At 44.7% G+C, this 20,189-nt stretch overlaps 1 protein-coding gene across 9 annotated transcripts in view; it reads right to left on the bottom strand.

Moving 5' to 3' along the window:
• The window catches only part of R3HDM1 (R3H domain containing 1), a 642,394-nt gene that overhangs the window by 418,598 nt on the left and 203,607 nt on the right, over nucleotides 1–20,189 (bottom strand). The gene's annotated exons all lie outside the window — the stretch shown is intronic.

The following is a 20,189-nucleotide window of genomic DNA, read 5'->3' as shown; positions in this document are numbered from 1 at the left end:
TTGAATTACAGTGAACCATGTGGCCACCATTAATATTGTGCACCACGTTTTAACATAAGTTTTATATTTATATAACATAAGGTACTAATGTAAACTGATATTGCAAGTCTTCTAAAAAGCATTAGATGAATATGGATTAATCGTACTTTTATTGAATTAAATGTATTTTGTTAATGTTGTTTACATGTGCGCAGAAAAATAAATGCACGTTCAAATTAGTTCTAACCTGTTTTGAATAAGGTTTGCAATTAAATAATTTACTTTGCTTATATAAATTGTAAGGTGCGCAGCAGGTTTATTAATGTATTAAATGTATTAGTGTATTAAGGTATTTTTAGTTTGGAGACGCCGGATACTCATGATGCAGGTAGCAATGAAAAATCACTTGTTTATTCTGTTCCCTCTACCCTGAATTCTTTCCCTAGGCTGCTAATGTGAATGTTGAATGGTCCACTGTATTGTAGGCAAGAGACATGTTTTAGTGCAACAATGTAACGCTATTTGTTCTAGCTGACAAACAGGACAGGAACTCTGTAGTTCTCATGTGAAAAGTATTGGTTTAGTTTATTGTGTACCGTGAGAAAGGATCTCAAGTAACAAATAACTAGAGAATCTAATATTTTGTTAACTAACATGTAAACCATCCGATGACAAAGCATTTTTGCTGAGAAGGTTTGGTACAGTTGCAAATTCGATGGTGCCATCTGCAGTGATTGGATATGGAAACTGAAGTCCTAAGTGCGCCCAACTGAAGAACCAATAAATGGATCATGCATACTGCCAATTAGTGTATGATTTGGAAACTAAGAGTCCGTCCCATGTCTGCTTCGATGCTGTTTAGAACTCTATCGGAGTCTGTTTAAAATGTGCTGTCATTCTCCTATTCTTTAAATCCCCTGATGAGTTTCCTCATCAGTCTTAATTGCCATATTCTGTTATGTGATTCAGTACTAATAAGGCCAACTAATCCTGAACTGTTGATCTCTCCTTTGTGCTGCTCATGTTTTGCACTGTCCTGATGCTGCTGTGAACTGATGCCAGAAGAAAGTGACCGTCCTGTCTTGACAAACTACTATTGTCTGCTGTCCCATGAGGAGATGTATAACTAAATATGGTTTCTTGTTTCCTTTTCAGTTAGTTACATACACCAGCATATTTTTGTAGTGAGACACCATCATCCCCAACAGTCGCAACATGGTCCTGGCTGTGCAAGTAAGATTCTCCAGAAATTGAGGGAGAAGATTCTGAAAACTTTGGACACTGGCCAGGCTGGGGTATGCTAACCCTAACACCACCTTCAGGATGGTCCCTAGATAAGGTTGTACCTAAAGAGGTTGAAGTTGTGACTTGGAGAAAGTCAGGGTTAAACCCACTGGGTGAAGAAGTTCCACTGCCAACTGGGTATGATGTTTGCACTGCTGTAAGGTACAGGTTTTGATAAGCCAGTCATCTAGGCAAGGAAACACGTGGATGTTCTGACTTCTGAGGTGTGCAGCAATGACTGCTAAAGACTTTGTGAAGACTCTGGGAGCGGTAGTGACCCCAAAAGGGAGGGCCTTGAACTGGTAATGTTAGCCTGCAATAACAATCCTTAGGTATTTTTGGAATGCATGGTGAATAAGAATATGAAAGTAGGCGCCCTTTAGATCTCGATGAAGAGTAATCATGTGAAAGTGTTCTGACAGGATGTATTGGTTTAACAGACTAAGGTCGAGAATAGGCCTGAGAAACCACTCTTTTTGGGAAATCAGGAAGTATAGGGCGCATACTCCTGTCCTTTGGTGTTTTATCAGAATGGGCTCTATGGCCCCTTTGAGAAAAAGGGATTGGACCTCGTTTGAGAAGGGTTAGGTGTTTGAGGTAACCTGTAAGGGGGAATACTGGGAGGAGTGGTTATAAGCTCCAGACAATTACCATGTTGGATAATAGAGATGGTGGTCCCCAGTGATACTGACCCAATGTGAACAAACGTTTTGCAGTGTTCCCCCGGCCAGTATGGAATGAGACTGAAGGGAGAGGTAGTCATTGCTTTGCAGTGAAAGAAGACAAGCAGGAGGAGGTGCTCTTACCTCATCTCTTATTACTGTTGCCTCTAAAGGAACCTCTATAGAAACCCCTAGAGTAGGAGGTTTGAGGCTGTCTGGAGTGTGATGTAGACACCTCAAAAGGAAGAGGTTTTGAAGAAGCCTTAAAAGTTTTGTCAGTGTCAAAGCACACCAGGGAACATTGGTAGGAACTGACTAGCCCTATATGTAGAGGTAAGTGCATGAAAGATGAAGTTTAGCTCGATAGGGTCTTTACGTAACTCTAGATTATGGACGGCAGCTGCTCGTGCCACTACTAGTTAGTTGGAAGTAGTATCTTCTGGTAGTGAGGGACGTGCGGGGTAAAGGTATGGATCATTAGAGGGGATGAGGCCAGGATCATAAGTATCCCAGGGGTTTAGGTCATGTTGTGGCCCACACAAATCTCCCCTAGCAAATAAAGGGAAACGCTGAGGAGTGTAATCTCCTGTTGTTGGTGAGGCAGGAGGAGGCGAGGGAAAGGGAGAAGGAGGCAGAGGTGGGAGGAACGGGTGGTGGAGAAGGCCTGCGAGGTGGGCTGGTGGCGTGGTCCTTGGTCTTTTTCTTTTTGGAGGGGTAGGAGTGTCCAAAGCTTCCTGAAAGGAATGCTACTCTTCAAAAGTACAGGAGATGAAGCAATAATGCATCCTGTAACCTCCTGAACTTGGTGGTGGTGCTGACATGTGTCCATGGTCTCCAATATAGACTCCACAGGAGAAGGGGTCTCAGAAGACTGGCTGAAGTATCTGTGGTCCGATGATTTTGGCTCCACGTGTTTCTACACTGAATATTTCAGTCTGTGCAATTTTGTTGGCACCAAAGTGGAAGCTGTAGGTGCTTGGCTCTGAGCCGAAGCCCGGAACGAGAGAGAGACGATCTCTAGGTCCGATGTGAAGGAGGTCAAACCCAACGTCATGGTCTTGGCTGAAGTTTTCATGTTGAGCTGAAAGGCAGAGCAGCCAAAGAAGTTTTTCAGTTCTGCCCATGGCCTGGTGGCAGTGGCGGACCGGCAACCTTGAAAATGGACCTCTTAGGAGTCATGGGGTGGGAAGGAGGGGACACGGTACTCACAGGTGGCACCAAGTTCAACTTGTGGCTCTCGATGTCAGACTGTATGTTGGAGTCAGAAGAGTCCTGGATGGAAAGGTCCTCTTCTTCCTGTGTAGGTTCCTCCTGTGTGTGTTCCTCTCCAAAGATTTCTGGGGTGTCAGCCGGAGTCTTGTGTGCCATTTCCAATCGAGTGTCTTCTTCGATCAGAAAGATCTGCAGGTGTCACAGACAGGTTCTTCATAACAGGAAAGTGGCAGAGGTTACACACCAGATGATGGTCAGTGTGGGGCAATTTAGCGTGGCACCAAGGGCAGAAGCGGAATGGAGTCCGTTCCATCATGTTGGCATATCTGTCGGTGCCACATGGTACGGCAGGCCCAAGTTGGGTTCAGGCGCCCCGAACGACATGCAGTCGGTGCCAGGGCAGACGTTTTAAAGCAAGCAATAAGGTGGAAAAGAACAAGCGGAAACAATACCTTTGAAAGAGGGTAAGACACAGTAAAAATTTCGAACACGAGCGAGTCGATAGACGAGGCAAAGACACACGTCTGAACCTGACAGCGAAGAGAAAATCTAATAAAGGAATCGATGTCATGTTCAATATCACCAAGAGGAGGAGTCACTCGATCCTGCAACTCTGAACACTTCTTCGGAAAAAAAAAGAAAAAAAACTTGCATCACTCTAGACCTAACACTAGATGGCAGGAGTATGCAGAGCATGTACATCTACAGCCACACATACCATCTAAAATGTTACTTACCCAGTTAGCATCTGTTTGTGGCATGTACTACTATAGATTCACATGAACCCACCCGCCTCCCGGGACACGTTTGTGTTGCACTTACTTTTATAAGTTACCACACATTAATTTAGCATGGGTATCTTACTATACTAAGCTATGCTCCACATTACAGCCTCCCCTGCCTTGCAGGAAAACAATCTAACAATGGAGTTGATGCCCATGCGCATTACCAGCAAGAGGAGGAGTCACTTTACCTTGTGACTCAAAAGACTTTATTAGAAGAAAAACAACCTGCACACTTTCAAGCCCAACACTAGATGGTGGGATTATGGTAAGCATGTGAATATACAGCACTACGTGCCACAAACATATGCTTATTGGGTAAGTAACATTTTCCTTCTGGCAGATACTCCATCTAACAGATTTCCCATAATCCTAGCACCTCCCTGCTCTGTAGAGTGGTCTCTTCTTAAACACTTAAAAAGGTCCCAAATTAGAGATCTGCACACCGGTCCCTCCTTTTCTTGTGTTCTCTACATCCATGGGCGCAGAAAGTCTAGTAAGAAACTGCCATTGTTGTGGAGGAGTGGCACTTACATGCAGCTCGGCTCTCTATCTTGCAGAGTGGAGCAACTCCAACGCGAAGTTGCATGGCGCCACCTAGTGTTACATTCACACTGCTATGGAAAATGTCTGGATCCAGTGTGGCACCAGTGGAATATTCTAACGTTGAAGAATCTGGTTATAGTATCCACCAAAAAGACAATTTTTTAAATTAAGTAATTTTCGTCTTTGTATTTCGCAGTGCAAACTGGTGAGTACTTTTAGCTGGAAGTTATTATACCTGAATAATTTCAAAGAGCCTGAGAAAACTGCTAAAGAAAGACAGAAAACAATAGGGTGGCGTTCAGTGCTAATACCTCATCTAGCTTTCACTTCTTCACGGAGATGGCATTTGACCAGAATCTTAGCAAACAGGCTCTTACAGTAGGTTAGCATTTAAGTGATGAAATTATTCATCACTTGGATGTCCAGGTCATCCAGTTTTATATTAATATACATGATATTTCTACACTAATTATAATCTTCACTAAATGAACTTTCTTTATTGCCTTTCAGTAGAATTTATGAAGTGAGCACTAAAAACTCAAAGGTATTTGCCTAGCATTAGATCTCTTTACTCTCTAATCCGAATACATCCGACCAATAAGGGAAATAAGTAGATGACTAATATTTTTTTTATAAAGGTTTCATAACAAACATTTTATTGCTTTTGGTACAAACAGTAGACACCATTGCTCTGTAAAATTAAAACAATCCACTGCATTTAGCCCTACTCATCTCTCTCTTCGCCCACACTCAGTGACTGAGACAAGTGTGGGAGGCGAGTCTCCCTCATCCTCACCAGTTCAAGCCATGATAGGTCCACCATTTGCACCACATTTTCCTCTTCTGTGTGAGACTTTCCATCGCAATGTACAAGTTTCCTCCAACTTAGCATACCAGTCTATGCACTCCGTCCAACCCTGAGGGGCGGAAGTTGAATTCCAATGTTTTTAACTATGTCCCTTTTTGCTAGGAGTGTGCCTAGACCCACCAAGGTTCCATCCCCCTAGGGGCCACCCATTTATCCAGGATGCCCTGCGATGCAATTATGGGGTTCAACTGTGTGTATGCCCACTACGTGTATAAGGGTGGACACTATGCTCTCCCAATATTTGGAAATAATGGGACAGGACCACACCATAAGAAATAAACCGCAGTGAGGGACCTGGCGTCTAGCACAAACCTGGGATGCATGGACATGGGCCTTCCACAAGGGGTGACGCGTTAAGCTTTACGTGATATAAGCATCTGAATTGTGAAGTCTGAGTCTGGCCGAAACTGCCAGCAATTGTAGCGCCATACATGACACCCGCCATTCAGCCTCATTTAGCCTTCCCACCAACTCTTTCAATTTCGCTTGGAGGAGGAGCAGCACATCCACTGAGTGTGGTATTTGTAATTTATCAGTTTGTGAGATTCTCCCTCTCCCAGAGGCAACACTCCAGTGGATTGTATTCTGGGACGTCACTGAGATCATCCTTTGTGTGTGTAGCGCATGTCGAATTTGTAAATAACAGAAAAACTGGGAGGCACGGGCATGCTGAAGTTCTCAGAGTATACATCACCCAGGTAGATGCCAGATCCCAATGCTGTCCCCACCCCCGGAACCCCTCCAACTGCACCGCTTGTGCCAGCCAATTGCCCTCCCATAGGGAGTCTCTAAGGTGCGCTTGAAGTCCCAGCTTGTCCAGTGTAAAGCCACTCTCCACACCCATAATATCACCTGGGCCGGTTCAGGAAAAGTGTCTGTAATAGAATCTCCGTACGGAATGCCTGTTATGTCGCAGAAATCAACGATGGTGAGTTCTCCCTGAAATGTTGGATCTTCTCACCCCCCCACGAATCCATTTGTTGATGGTCAGTAAATGGGCAGCCCGGTAGTAAAGGCACACGTCAGCCATCACCAGACCTCCATCATATAATAAATGTACTCATTTGTTTAGGGCTACCTGTGGGGGTTTACACACCCATGTAAACTGTCTCCCCATTGCTGCCAGTGACGTGAACCAGGATTGTGAACTGTGAATTGGATAATTCTGCAAGGCATATAAGAAGCAGAGGAACAACATCGTTTTAAAGAGGGCAATGAGATTTAGAGTGAGTTTGTCTCAGCGGGCCATATCTGCTCTAGCCCTCTGCACCAGTGTGAGCAAAATGAGGCTCCATGTAAGATCTGATTCCCTGGAGACATAGACCTCCAGGTACAAATAAACTAAGGCAGCATAGCGGGATCCTGAGGTGCAGGTCTCATCCAGACAGTCTCCTTGGATGGGGACCAGGAGGGATTTGTTCAAGTTGACCATCCGGCCAGAAGCCCCCTCCACCCAAGCCCATCGCTAAACCCCAGTCGAAGTCCCATACTTGGGCATTGCAGTGGACCTTAATTGCCACCTCAGTGGCCAGGGTAAATAGGAGGGATGACGAGGGGCATCCCTGCCTAGTCCCCAACAGAATTAGGAACCTTTGAGACCAGACCCCATTTATGCATACTTGCGCTTGTGGGAAGGCATAGAGTACCTATATATAAGCTCGGAATGAATCACTAAACCTCATTCTGGAAAGAGTCTCATCAAGGAAGACCCAGTGGATGGAGTCAAAAGCTTTTTCAGTCTGTCAACAGTATAGCTGCAGATCTCCTCAGAGACTTTCGGACACTGCCAGGGGTATCCTCCTAACAATGTTGTGTCCTCTGAAGGGGGATAAGACAACGCTGATCCGGATGGACTAGCTGGGGTATCACCCGTAGCAGGCGGCTGGCCAGCACAAAGTTTGAACTCAGTATTGATGAGAGAAATAGACCTGTATGAGGCCCTTTGGAGGAGTGGCTGCCCCGTCTTTGGTAGAACAACCATGGTCAATGTAAATTGGCCCTTGTTCACTGTTTTCGTGAAAAGGTCAAGGATGGGGGTTAAAATTTCTGGTTGGAGTCACTGGTAGTATTTCACTGGGTGTAAGTCTGGGCCTGGTGTCTTCCTGGAGTTGGGGTCTGAGAGGGCCTCCCCTACCTCTTCAAGGGTGGGCATATGTTCCAAGGTTGCTCTGTCCATCCCAGACAACTGGGGTAGAAGCAGCTCCCCAACCAGTGGCACGGTGGCCTCACAGCTCGGTCATGCCCATTCAGTGCAGAGCTTTTCATAACAGTGCCCAAAGGCTGTGACAATCCCCTTGGAGTCCTCCACCACCTGCTGTCCCTATTCCACATGGGGGGGCGAGGGGGAGGATCACCCTCTAATTGGCTTCCTTGGTGGCCAGCCAGTGTAAGAGTTTACTGGATTTGGCTGTAGGTCATTTAGGACTCTAAAGCGACCCTTAGGATCAAAATAGGAGAGGTAGGAGTGGGCGTGGCCCTGCTCCACCAAGATCTCCGCCAGACAGTGGATCGTGTAACCGAGCAAAAGAGTATTTCAGAACTGGAGGATACAGTGTGGCTTCTCTCTGGAGGTTTCTCTGCTCTCCCGAAACACCAAAACATTACAGGAATGTGCAGAGCGCTGGGAAGGCCATTGTAGCTCCTATTTTATGAGTGGTGTGATCTCTAGGAGGGATTGGTAAAGTTCTTTTAGCTTTTGCGTAGCATGTTTGAATGCATTTGACAATCCAATGTACAATGCCTGATTTAGAAATGGCCTTTCCTTTGTGTGGTTGTGAATAGGCAACAAAGAGTTGTTGTGTGTTTCAAAACGATTTGGTTTTATCAATATACTACTTGAAGTCACATTTTACCTTTATGTACAGCCCTTCTGCAACTGAGTAAGGTTGGGGAAAAATATTGGCAATGTAATAGATTAAGGTGGAATTGAGATACCACCTTTGGAAGAAATTCAGGATTGGTACATATTACCACCCTATCTATCTAGTTGGAAGAACTGTTCTTCTAAAGTTAATGACCGTGGCTCATTGATATGTCTCAGTGAATTGACTGCATCTAGGAATGATACTTTTCAGTATAAAAACTGGAGGGGCAAGAGTGGAGGAGCTCAAATGGAGGGCCCATTAAACTTGTTAGTACAATATGGGAATTTCCAAGCAGGGGAAGAGAGAAGTGTGTGTTGACTGTTTTGTAGATATGCAGCCACTGCCACTAGGTGGAGTCTTACATGTGTAAAAGCTAGACCAGTAGTATGTAAATGCAATAGATAACATTCAATGTCCTGAACACTGGCTTTTAAAGGATCAGTTTGTTTGCAATGACAATAGTGGACAAATCTTTTCCACTTTGCAGCGTAGCAAACACAAGTAGCTGGTCACATTCTTCTTTAATAATGTCCATACAGGGTTCTGGTAGGTTCAAATAACCAAACTCTAAGTCTTCAGCAGCTAGATCACAAGGTTGAGGGATCTGAGGTCTGGGTGTATGAATTCTCTAAGGTTCTGAAGTTTGTAAGCTACAAAACGGAAGCAGTGGGAGAGGTGGAAAACAAAAGCAAATATCCCAAACAACTCATCCATAGTGCGTCGCTCTCGGGCTGTGGGAACCTGGAGGCGAAGTTTGGGCATTCTGCATTTTCTGCTTTGATGAAAAGACCTATTTCTGGGTGATCCCAATGCCCAAAGTATGGGAAGAGGACTTGTGGGTGGAGCTCCCAATTTGTGAATTTGTTGACACTCCTGTTGAGGATATCTGCAAAGTCATTTTCTGCTCCCGGCAGGTACTCCATTAACAGGTGAATGTTGTATCGAAGAGCCCATTTCCAAAAGGTCTGACTAGGTGAGAGATCTGAGGGAACTTGGTGCCTCCCTGCTTTTGGAGATAGTACACAGCAGTCATGTTGTCTGTTTTGATAAAGACTACTGTTGTATTCTAAGAACAGCAGCTGATAAACGTAAAGCAACAAGCTCAAAATCTAGCTGTAGTAAAAAAAAAAAAAAATGGATAAAAGTGAATAAAATATGGGTGTGCCTTAAAAGGCACAAGCTATGGGCCTAAAGGTTAAAATATGGGTGTCCAACCTAAAACGTGAACCCATGACACTACCCTGCCAATCAGGTGGGGAAGGAAGGCTTTCAACGATAGATAAACAGCTAGCAACTCCAGGTGATTGGTATGGAGATGTTTCTGGCCAAGTGTCCAGCGTCCCTGGACCATCAGATCTTGTGACTACGTGCCCCAGCCTGTGAGGGAGGCATCCGCTGTTATGGTTCCCTGCAGAACAGGGTCTAGGAGAGGCCGCCCTTTTAGGAGACTGTTAGTGTTCCACCACTGCAGAGTGGAAAGCTTGATGGCTGACCAACACTAGATCCTCCAATTGGCCCTCCGCTTCACACCACTGGTGTGCTAAACACTCCTGCAACAGACGCATGTTGAATCTGGCATTAGGTACTATGGCTATACATGAAGCTATCATGCCAAGGAGACGCATGACTGTCCTGACTGTTACTTGCTGATGCTGTTAGAACAGAAGAATGTGTGTCTGAAAGGATTTAACTTGGGCCGCATTGAAGTAGGCTATCCCTTTCTGTGAATCGAGGATGGCTCACAGGTAGTGCTGTATTTGGAGTGCCTGGACATTAGTTTTGACTGCATTGATGGTAAATCCTAGTTGATGAAGTCAGTCTATGGTGGCCTCAGTGTGTTGAAAGCACTGTTGATGAGTAGCGCTTTTGATAAGCCGATCATCTAAATATGGAAAACGTGTATGTTTTGCTTGCGCAGGGGGGGCTGCTACTACTGAGAGACATTTGGTGAAAACCCTGGGGTAGTTGTGATCCCAAATGGAAGCACCATGAATTGAAAATGTTGGCTGATTATTAGGAACCTGAGGTACCGATGATGCGCCGGGGGAATCGGAATGTGGAAATAGGAATGCTTCAGGTCGAGTGCTGCCATGAAGTTTCCTTGTTGTTGTAATGGGGACAACATCTTGTAGAGTGACCATGTGAAAGTGCTCCAAAAAGATATATTGGTTTAGGGGTCCGAGGTCCAAGATTGGTCACAAGGATTCATCCTTATTGGGAATAAGGAAGAAGAGTAAATAGACTCCTGTGCCTCACTGATGTGTTAGCACTGGTTCTCTTTTCTTTTTAGAAGTCCTTAAAATGCCTCCTTGAACAACTGCTGATGTTCTAGTCAGAGACTTTGTTTGCGGCGAGGAATGTATGGAGGTGTGGAAGTGAGCAAAAAGAACAGTTGATGGACGGCATGTAGACCAAATCAAACATTCACCCCCAGTCAAGATCTGGGTTTAATCCACCAGTTTTTCTGCTCACCATGCCATTCCAGTTTGGACCCAGCCATATGCAAATCAGGCTTGACCCTGTTCCCCATAAGAACAGTCCAGCCCGAACTGCCAGGCCTGGTTCTCCCTGAACCAGAAACAAGCATCCTGGGACCAGTTTTGGGGTATCACCCTCTTCAGCCAGGCTAGCTTGAATCTGGTGGCATAGTGAGCACGGGACCCACGTCGGGGCATACCCTTCCCACTTGGGGCGACAAATGCAAAAATAACATTTGATGTACGGAATGTAAGCCAAATCAAACATTCACCTCCAGTTACAGATCTGGGTTTAATCCATCAGTTTTTCTGCTCACCATGCCATTCCAGTTTGGACCCAGCCATATGCAAATCAGCCTTGACCCTGTTCCCCATGAGAAGAATCCAGCCCGAACTGCCAGGCCCAATCCTCCCTGAACCAGAAACAAGCATCTTGGGGCCGGTTTCGGGGTATCACCCCCTCTTCAGCCTGGCTAGCTTGAATCTGGTGGCTCCAGACAATACCCATTTGGATAATATCCAACAGTCACTAGTTGGAGAGAAACCTTGTAGTCAAACCCCCCCCAACCCACCTCTCCCACCACAGGTGTTTATTGGTCAGGGGGGATGGTTGTAAAGTCAGGGTTTGGTGAAACCATCTTTGGCTTTACCTTAGGAATTGTTGCCCCTGTAGGAGCCCCTGTAGTAGTCCCTGGGTGAGGTGGTGTGTGACAGGATGCGTTAGTAAGAGGTGGAGGGGCCTGTAGGGGTGGATTTTGTCCCTCCACAAAAGGGGGAGTGGGGACAGGAGCCAAACTGTGATGATGCTTGCAAGGCTTTGGCAGTCTTGTTATCTCTTATTTTCTATACTAGAGTGACTGCTGGAGGACTAAATAGGTGCTCGCCATCAAAAGGAAGTGCAAAGATGTTTTGCTGCACTTCGGGTTTGAAGCCTGAAACTCTAAGCCAAGTGTGACGTCTGAGAAGTACACAAGAATTAATGCCTCTTGCAGCTGTGCCGGCTGCATCAAGAGTGCAGCAAAAAGAGGTATTCGCAATTAATTTACCCCCCAGGGCAATCTCACATGGCCTTTTATTAAGTTCCTCAGGGAGGTACTGGAGGACCACCTCCACCTCGTCCCAATGAGCTCTATCGTAGGTGGAGAGCAGGCCAAAGGAGTCGGCAGTTCTTTACTAGTTGGTGGCCTATGCAGCTACCCTCTTCGCCACTGCATCTATCTTTTTGATTTGTCTGGTGGGGGCATGTCAACAGATGTATGAGAGTTTGCCCTTTTTCTTGCTGTGGCAACCACCACAGAGTCAGGAGGGAGTTGGTCTCTAATGTATGAAGAGTTGGTTGGGGACGGTTCATAGCTTTTAATAACCCTTACAGCAATGACACGTGCCCTAAATGGGTCTTTTAAGATGTCAGGAGTGTGTCTAAGCATACCTTTAAGCATCAGCAGATACTGTGCAGAGCATTGCCTAGAGGAGAGGGTCTCAAAGAAGAACCCATCCTCTAGTGCTTTTGTGTTTGGCTGAACCTTAAGATATGAAGTCACCCTACCTATGAAGTTATGATAGGGAGTGGTGTCGTCTGGGGTAGACAGCTCACTCGGGTACAGATCAGGGTCTTCATCAGAAGGCGGGTCCAAGTCATAAGTGTCATGAAGGTGGAATGGAGTACTGACCTCTATCATTCCTGCCCCTCCTAAACAAATTAATACAACCCTCTAGTGATGATGTTGGTGTAGGAGGTGAATGTGGTGCAGTAGGTGGTGAAGGTGGGATGTTATGCACAGGGCTAGTTGTCCTTGTCAGCCTTCTTTCTGTGCTTCAGTAATACTGGTATGTCCAAAGTCTTCTCAAAACTAAGCTGTCTCTTTACTGGTTGTAGACTAGTATGAGGAGGTCTAGCCAGAAAACAGCCAGTGTCTGGGTGAATGACCAGATTTTATGGCTTATGTCTATTGTCTCCTGCATGTGCTGAAGCACCGGTTCCACTGTTTCAGATTCAACCATGTGCTTTGCAAAGGACTATAATTTTGACTATGACAAAACCTTTGATGCCAAAACTTCAAGGCTTTCGATGCCGAAGGTCTTGGGTCAATGGACAAGTTTGACACCAAGATGGAGTGGTGTTTCAACACCGACACTCAGGAGCCCAATGTTTAGCTCCAAACAAATGGTTAGGGAGTCAGTTAGAGAGCATGTGTCTTCTGCTGTTTTTACAGCACCAAGCCAGGGCAGGGTCTATCCAACACAGCTGCTCTGTGCTAACCATAGCCCGAGGGCAGCGGTGGCCTAAGTGAGGATTTTGTTAAGAGCTGCCGGTGTTGGGGACGCAATAGAGGGGGCACTGTACTAACAGATTGTCCTGGCATGATGTCCTGCATTTCGAGCTCAGAGCGGGAGCTGCATTCGGGCAAAAAAGAATCCTTTATCTGCTGCCAAAAGGGGGGAGTGGGCCTCCTCCTGAAGGTCCTCAGCTCCAAAAAGGTCTTGCGTGTCCTCAGCGCCGTGAAGGGACATTGAGTCATCAAGCTTGTCAGTCCTGGAGCGTCTTCTTGGACCAAAAGTATTTGCAGGCCTCACAGATGGCTTCTTGATGGCCTGGAATGAGGCACAAGTTACACAACTGACGGAGATCGGTGTGTGTACTTGGTGTGGCATCAAGGGCAGAATCTGAAGGGCGTTCCTTACATAACTGGGTGGACATTGTGTGAACAGAATGTGGAAGATAAAGTGTGCCCAAAGGTCAAAGGCCCACCACGGCCGCTTCTATGCCAGTTGCCCTGACGAAGTGGATGAGGAGGGAGAGTTGAGGGACACTGAAAAGAATCGCAAACAAAAACTATATCTAGGGTGAGGTATGGAAGGGACAAATGACATCAGTGTTGAATTGGAACAGATGAGCAACTCGAAAGACTTTCTTTGAGGAAAAATAACTTACACACTTCAGATTTAAACACTAGATGGCGCGATTTTGCTAAGCAGTGTATCTACAACCACACATGCCTCTAACAGAGCATTACCAAAGGTAAGTAACTTGTGCCTCGGATGTATACTTCTAAGCGCAGATTCCTTGCCTTTTCGAATAGATACTACAGCAGTCCACTCAAAGATGGAGGGTCTGTAGAGTCGGCTCTGAACAAAAACTCTTGCAGGATGGAGTGGGCGAAATGCCCTTCCCATCAGACCTGTTTTTAAAGGTAATAGTGCTTTGTGGACGTATGCACTCACCCCAATGTCACATACAGACTGATGACAAGAACAGGCACTCCACGTGCCAATGCAGTGGTGGTAGCTTTGACCTCCGTAGGATGGGACCTCAGTCCTTCCAGAGGCTTTTCTTTTGGCAAGTGCATAGCAGATCCTAATGCAAAGGACTAAGCACTCTGACAGAGTCATTTTCTGCACTGTCTTATCTTTCTTTGCCCCCAGAGAATCCCACAAAAAGGTGACTGTCCACCAGATGGTCTTTAGTGTGATGTAAAAAAAATAAAGCTCTTTTGGGGTCCATCTGATTGAGTCTCTCCTCTGTTTTAGAGTGATGGAGTGGGTCAAAGAAAGTTTGGGAGGGTGGGGGCGGATTGCCCAACATGTAAAGGAGTCACAACATTTGTCAAAAATGTCACCCTGGTCCTCGGTTTCTCAGGAAATAAGGTGGTGCAGGGCGGCTGCACAGAGCGCCAGAAGCTCGCTCAAACGATGAGCTGAAGTGATCGTGCCGAAGAAGGCAGTCTTTAAGGTTAGAAGAAGGAACAAGCAGGTGTGCATCAGCTTGAAGAGAGTATAGAGCCAAACTAAGGTTCCACTGTGGCATAAGAACAGTTTGAGAGGGAACGTGTGTTTAACCTTCAAGAAAAGTCAACAGGATAGGTCACTAACATATGAACAGTTGGTCCGATAACCGAAGAAAAGCTGAAAGGTCAGGAAAATAACCTTTAATAGTGGCCAATGCAAGGCTTTGCTAGTCAAAACAAATAAAAAAAAAAAAAAAAAAAAATCAATACCATGGTTGCAAAGGCTCTCTTGAGTGGATGACACACTAGACCACAGATTTGTCCCAAGGCATGGTGTAAATAGACAGTGGAAGATTGCTTACCAGGCAGGATGACATCTACAACTTCAGTTAGCAAATCAAATGAAGCTTCTGCTGTGCAATCTCAACAAAAGGGATGTAGGTTGCGCAAGGTTGAATTGGAGAATTATGCATGCAGCTGCAAGTCAAGATCCTACTGAAGTGGTAACCTGATAGGAGGGCAAACGTACATGCTGAGAAGATCCAGGAAGCACACTCTTCTGGCCCAATAAGGGAGCAGTACGATGATCTGGGCCCAGTCAATCCCTATCTTCTCCAGAACTCTGGGCAGAATACAAAGAAGTGGGAAGGCGTAGACAACAGTGTTCCATCCACTCAAGCAGAAATGCAGCTCAAAGGGAGAGTTTGGACACTACAAGTTTGACAGTAGCAAAACGTTTCTGCCAAGGTACTACTCATTTTTGGAAGACAAACTGCCATCCCGGGGCAATGTAGCCGCCATTTGAGATTCCCCAGGCACCCCCAGCCGAGTTCATCTGTTCTGGCCGTCAAAGTTGTCACCAGATGACTCACAATCGTGGAGATGACTTGATGCTCCAACCACCTCCAAAAGCTGCAAAGTCTCCTGGCACAGACCCCAGTACCCCCACACCACCCTGCTTGTTGCAATACCACTTGGCGGTGGTGTTGTCCATGACAACCTGTACCCATTGGCCCATTGATGGACAGTACAAAAGCCCTAAATGTCATATTGGACTGAAACTCCAACAGACTGATAAGGAGCAGTGTTTCCAGCAAAGACCAGAGTCCCCAGCAGCGATGCATCAGTCACTGCCATTAGCCCTGAGTAGGAAAGGGAGAGAAGTCCACTGCTGTCAGGTTGCAGTAGAGTAGCTACCACTGCTGATCTTGTGCAGTTTCCTCCACAACCTGAATGACAAACAAACCCTCCTGGATGCTGGGTTCACAGACTTCAAATCTCACTGCAGAGCCTGCATAAGCCACCTTGCGAAGTGGACAAGCAGGATGCATGAGCTGAACAGGCTACCAAGCCTCAGAGCTGCTCTCACCAAGATCCAAAACTAAGGCTGAAGCAACAGGATCATAGACTGAATACCCTGGGCTTGTTGAGATGGAGGAAAGGCAATGAACTGTGCTGTGTAAGACAAATCACATAAAAGAAAGGCTCTGCAAAGGAGTTGGGTGCAATTTTGGATCACTGATCGAGAGCCCCAATGTCAGAAGGTTTATCATTGTCTAGAGGGTGTGTGCAAATAACTGTGGTGAGCACACTTTCAAACTCCGAAGGAGAGCATGAAAACTGAAAATACTCTTGGCAAACCTTGAAATGCAGGTTAACTCTGTGGGACTGCAGGGCTGGCTCATGAAAGTGCAGTTCTGCAGGTCAAAGGCTACAATCCAGTGTTTTGACAACCCCACCTTCTCATTCCTACTCAACCAGTAAAGAAATATTTGTTTTATTATCTTAATAATAATCTCAGCTCTGTGAGGCAATCCAGATACCTGTGGCTTTGTTTTGGGGGACCTGTTTGTACCTCCCCAAGGATTTCTGCTGTTTTATCACCTTGAATACACTGACCGTAAACTTGGCTCCACCAATTTTGAACAGGCTGAGGTATGGACCTAGGAAGTTGTAATTATCTGTTAACTACAAGTTCAGGGGTCATCCATATCTGCACCATAATTTGAACATTTTTAGTGAATATACTTTATTAGGTTAGAAAATGGATTAGGGCATGCATTATAAAACAGTGGTGTTATTGTGCGCTCCTGAGGCACACACTATTTGCAATGCAACAGAAATAAAGTGTAAGGGTATAGTGAGATACTCCCCATCCTCCCTGAGAAAAATGAGGAGCTACATTTTAATAGGATTCTGTAAATGCTGATTAGATTAGTCTGTTAATGAGGGTTGCATGACGGACAACTTAAAAAGTGGTTGAAACATTTGAGTATTAAAGCTGAAGCTTTGTTTTAACTGACTACTGTCCAGAAGTCAACACTGATGCCTACCAAGGATTCAGTATCCTGATGCAAGAGAAATTCAACTTGACAATGGGTCAGTTTGCACTCAAGGGTCAAGAATCCATGTTAATGCAAAACATTCAGGAGCGCACTAAAAGCTGCTGCAGTAAGGGGAGAAAATGAAGACGCAGTTTTCTGCTTATGCTTCACTAAAAGAGCATTAGCCCATTTCATTCTCTAACTTTTTTCCCCAGGTATAGAGACCTCACAAAGCTTCTGGGTAGATACTACATCTGCTTAGGGAACAGTCAGATTCCGAAATTCTGTTGCGATTTTATTATGGACTCTTCGTACATCTAAAGATGTGTACATATCTTACTATCCTAATTGTTCAATTTCTCCAATGGATTTTCAGCGACCGATTAGTGGATTTGAGGGTGGTCAGATCTTTGGTGACTATTTCAGCATGTGGGTTGGTTTTAGACACAACACTTCAGAGGTATTAGAAAGTTAAAGACTGAAGACTGCCAACCATCTAGCACAAACAGATGAAACAGGTTATGAAATGACTGAGGCAAAGGAATGATTGAGGTCACTTTTACACCTAGATCAGTGATTGCTTTAAGAAATATGGATGGGACTCCGTTATATTCCAGTTGAAACTCATGAAGGGTATGGTTACTAGGGACTGTAAGTGATATGGTCTAATGGGCAACCCAAGCTAATCTGTAGTGTTCACAGGTGGAAGGACCTTCAGTCTGACAACTGTGGCAGTGAGTGTGGCTTGCTGCATGTGTGGACCCCCAGGTGAAATTATGAATTAATCATTTAGGTTAGCAACAAGGGATTTGACTACAATCAGATCAACCCATCAAACCATGTATTTACTCCTCCAAGAATGCAGCAGTTAGGGGGCTCCATTGTGAATGTGACTAAACACACAAAAATATCTGCAAATTACACATTACAAGAAGGTAGCTTATTAGAAGGATAGAGAATGATGTGTTGTGGTATGAGTACTGACTCTCAAGATTCATATCCTGCTGCATGAAAATACAGGGTTGCAGCTATGCAGTTTTAGTACATATTAGTGATCTCTCCAGCTTTTTGTGGGTACTGACCCCGAGAACCAACATGCATGCAAGATTAATTGCTTTGTACCAGACTGGTATCTATTTCTAGCCATGATTCTGTAACAAAATGCAGATTGTGTTTATTCTAAAGAATAACACTCTGAACCTAGATTTAAGAATGGATTTTGCATTTGGGTGAGGTGAATGTTCAGCTGGACTCAGATGCAGCTATTAACAGACCTATTTATTGCTAGGAGTAGGAAATGATGCAATGGTCTTGTGCCTGGAGCGACAGTGGAAGAGAATGAGCAGGGAGAGGCAGAGGAAAATCGTGGAAGGGAGTGAAATAATTCAAACTCTAGGATAGAGAACTGAATTTGGAAGGTTGCAGGGGTTCTGGCAATAGGATAGAGCAGGATAGGTAATGGCATGTGCAGAGGAATGATTTGGTGAAAGAAGAAACAGACTTTCAGAGTGTGTGGCTTGTAGGAACACAATGGGCAAAGCGGGGATGGGTTCATTTTGTAAAGCTTTCTTAAAGGAGACCTGGAAAGACAAGCGGAGCTGTGCCTGCTGAGGTGAGGACAAGCAAGATGAACCTATAAATTAAACGTGCAAAAGCCCCAGATAGATGCTTGGTAAATGCATGATTTATGTAAGTAGTAGCAAGTGAGAATGATTTTGAAGGATACTTTAGAGTGTTAGGGAGAAGGCTAATCAAATGGCCTGTCAAGGACTCAGGAGAGAGAGGTGAGAGAGAGGTGAGAGAAGAGGCAAGGAGGTTAAGTGCTGTATGATTTAGAGTACACAAGACACATGGGCTGGTAGAATATGAAAGTAGTATGTAGGGAAGGGAAAGTATGATAGATGGGTGTGTAAAGTATTGAAGAAGGACACAATGTTTGGAAGAGAAATAGGAGAAGGTTATGGGTGTTTAGAAGGAGGAAAGTGAACAAGGTCTATGCACTGATATTGCTGGTTTGAATTGCTGAAAGTTAAGGTAGGGTGGAAAGTACAGATACTTTTTAAAGCATAACAGTGCTGGTAGGTAATGGTAAGGAGTGACTGGAGTGTCATCACAACAGATGTTTATACCATTAAATGGGATGATCCCATCTCAGAATCTAGACATCTTCAAGTAGAAAGAGCCTTGACCTACAAGAGTCAAGTTTCAGGCATATCTTTTAGTCATTAATGACAAGACTCATCCTGTTCAGATATGAGATAATGGAAACAAATGGAGAGGGCTGTTATCCTGGTAGGGTACCAGATCAAGAAAAAGTGTGTGTGTAACACTTTTAACCATTAAACATTTTAGGAACAGTCACCTTGAACAGGTTCACTGGGAGTAGTAAACGGGGAGTATAATTAAATGTTGCCATATTTAGAATTCAGGTAAGCTAAATAAAGTAGGGCATATTTTTGAGATACATAGTTTTGAACAGCCGAATTTCAGAAGCGAATACAAACTAAATCAAAGACGGTCTATGCAGAGGCATCATTAGCACACTTGACAGCAGATTAAAGACATATGCAATGGATTTCAAAAGGGGTATTATATAAACTAGTTTAAAAAGAATAAGAAAACCTAATCGGAGTAAGGAATCTGGAGCAGCCAGTTTAAGCTTACAAGATAACAGCACCATTCCTCTGGGAAGAGCAACACGAGTAACAGAAGGGGAATCTGGAGAAGGGGTTTACTTGCAATATCTGCCACATCATTACCAGAGGTAAACTCAACTATTGAGAAAGTACATGGGGAGCACATTAGAAAATCAACAGAGGAGTACTCTAAAATGAAAAAAAAAAAAATCAAGGAATCAATATTGACTTATTTGGATGACTGGTTTAAAGGTGGTACAGATTTAGCAATTTAGTGTCCTATCAATCAAGTGATGCATTGCAAGATTAGTTGGGGAATGGTTATTTCCTTTTATGTTACCCATGGATGCTCTCGTCAGTGAGGTTTGAGTAACTAGGTAATGGCTCTAAGGCTTTGCACAGGTAAGGAGTATCACACCCTGGCCAAAAAGGGACATCTGCTCTTAAGTCAGACTCAAGTAGAAGAGACGTTTCATAGTTATGGTCAGTGTCCAATAAGGCCTAAAAAATCCAATCAGATGAGACTACCATTTAAAAATGGGCAAGAACAAGAGAGATGTGTAACAGCGTCAGAAGAAAAGCCAGAAGATCACAATGTCACAACACTAGGAAGGAAACAAACGGCAACAGCTAAGTGTAATTTATGCTGCATTTCTAGAGACAGCACAAACTAGATGTTTTTAGTGTTAGTCCTGGCTGGGTAAGAAAAGTTCAGAATTAACTCTACAGTGGATGGGTGAAAAATAGTTATCCCTTTGCCTGTGAGACTCGACTGTATGCATGCATCATTCAGCAAAGTTGAAAACTGTGAAGACATCTGTGTGGAATAA

Source organism: Pleurodeles waltl, chromosome 3_1 (genome assembly GCF_031143425.1).
Source record: "Pleurodeles waltl isolate 20211129_DDA chromosome 3_1, aPleWal1.hap1.20221129, whole genome shotgun sequence".
Taxonomy (NCBI): domain Eukaryota; kingdom Metazoa; phylum Chordata; class Amphibia; order Caudata; family Salamandridae; genus Pleurodeles; species Pleurodeles waltl.
Note: the sequence above shows the minus strand (reverse complement) of the source record. Positions and strands in the feature narration are given on the sequence as shown.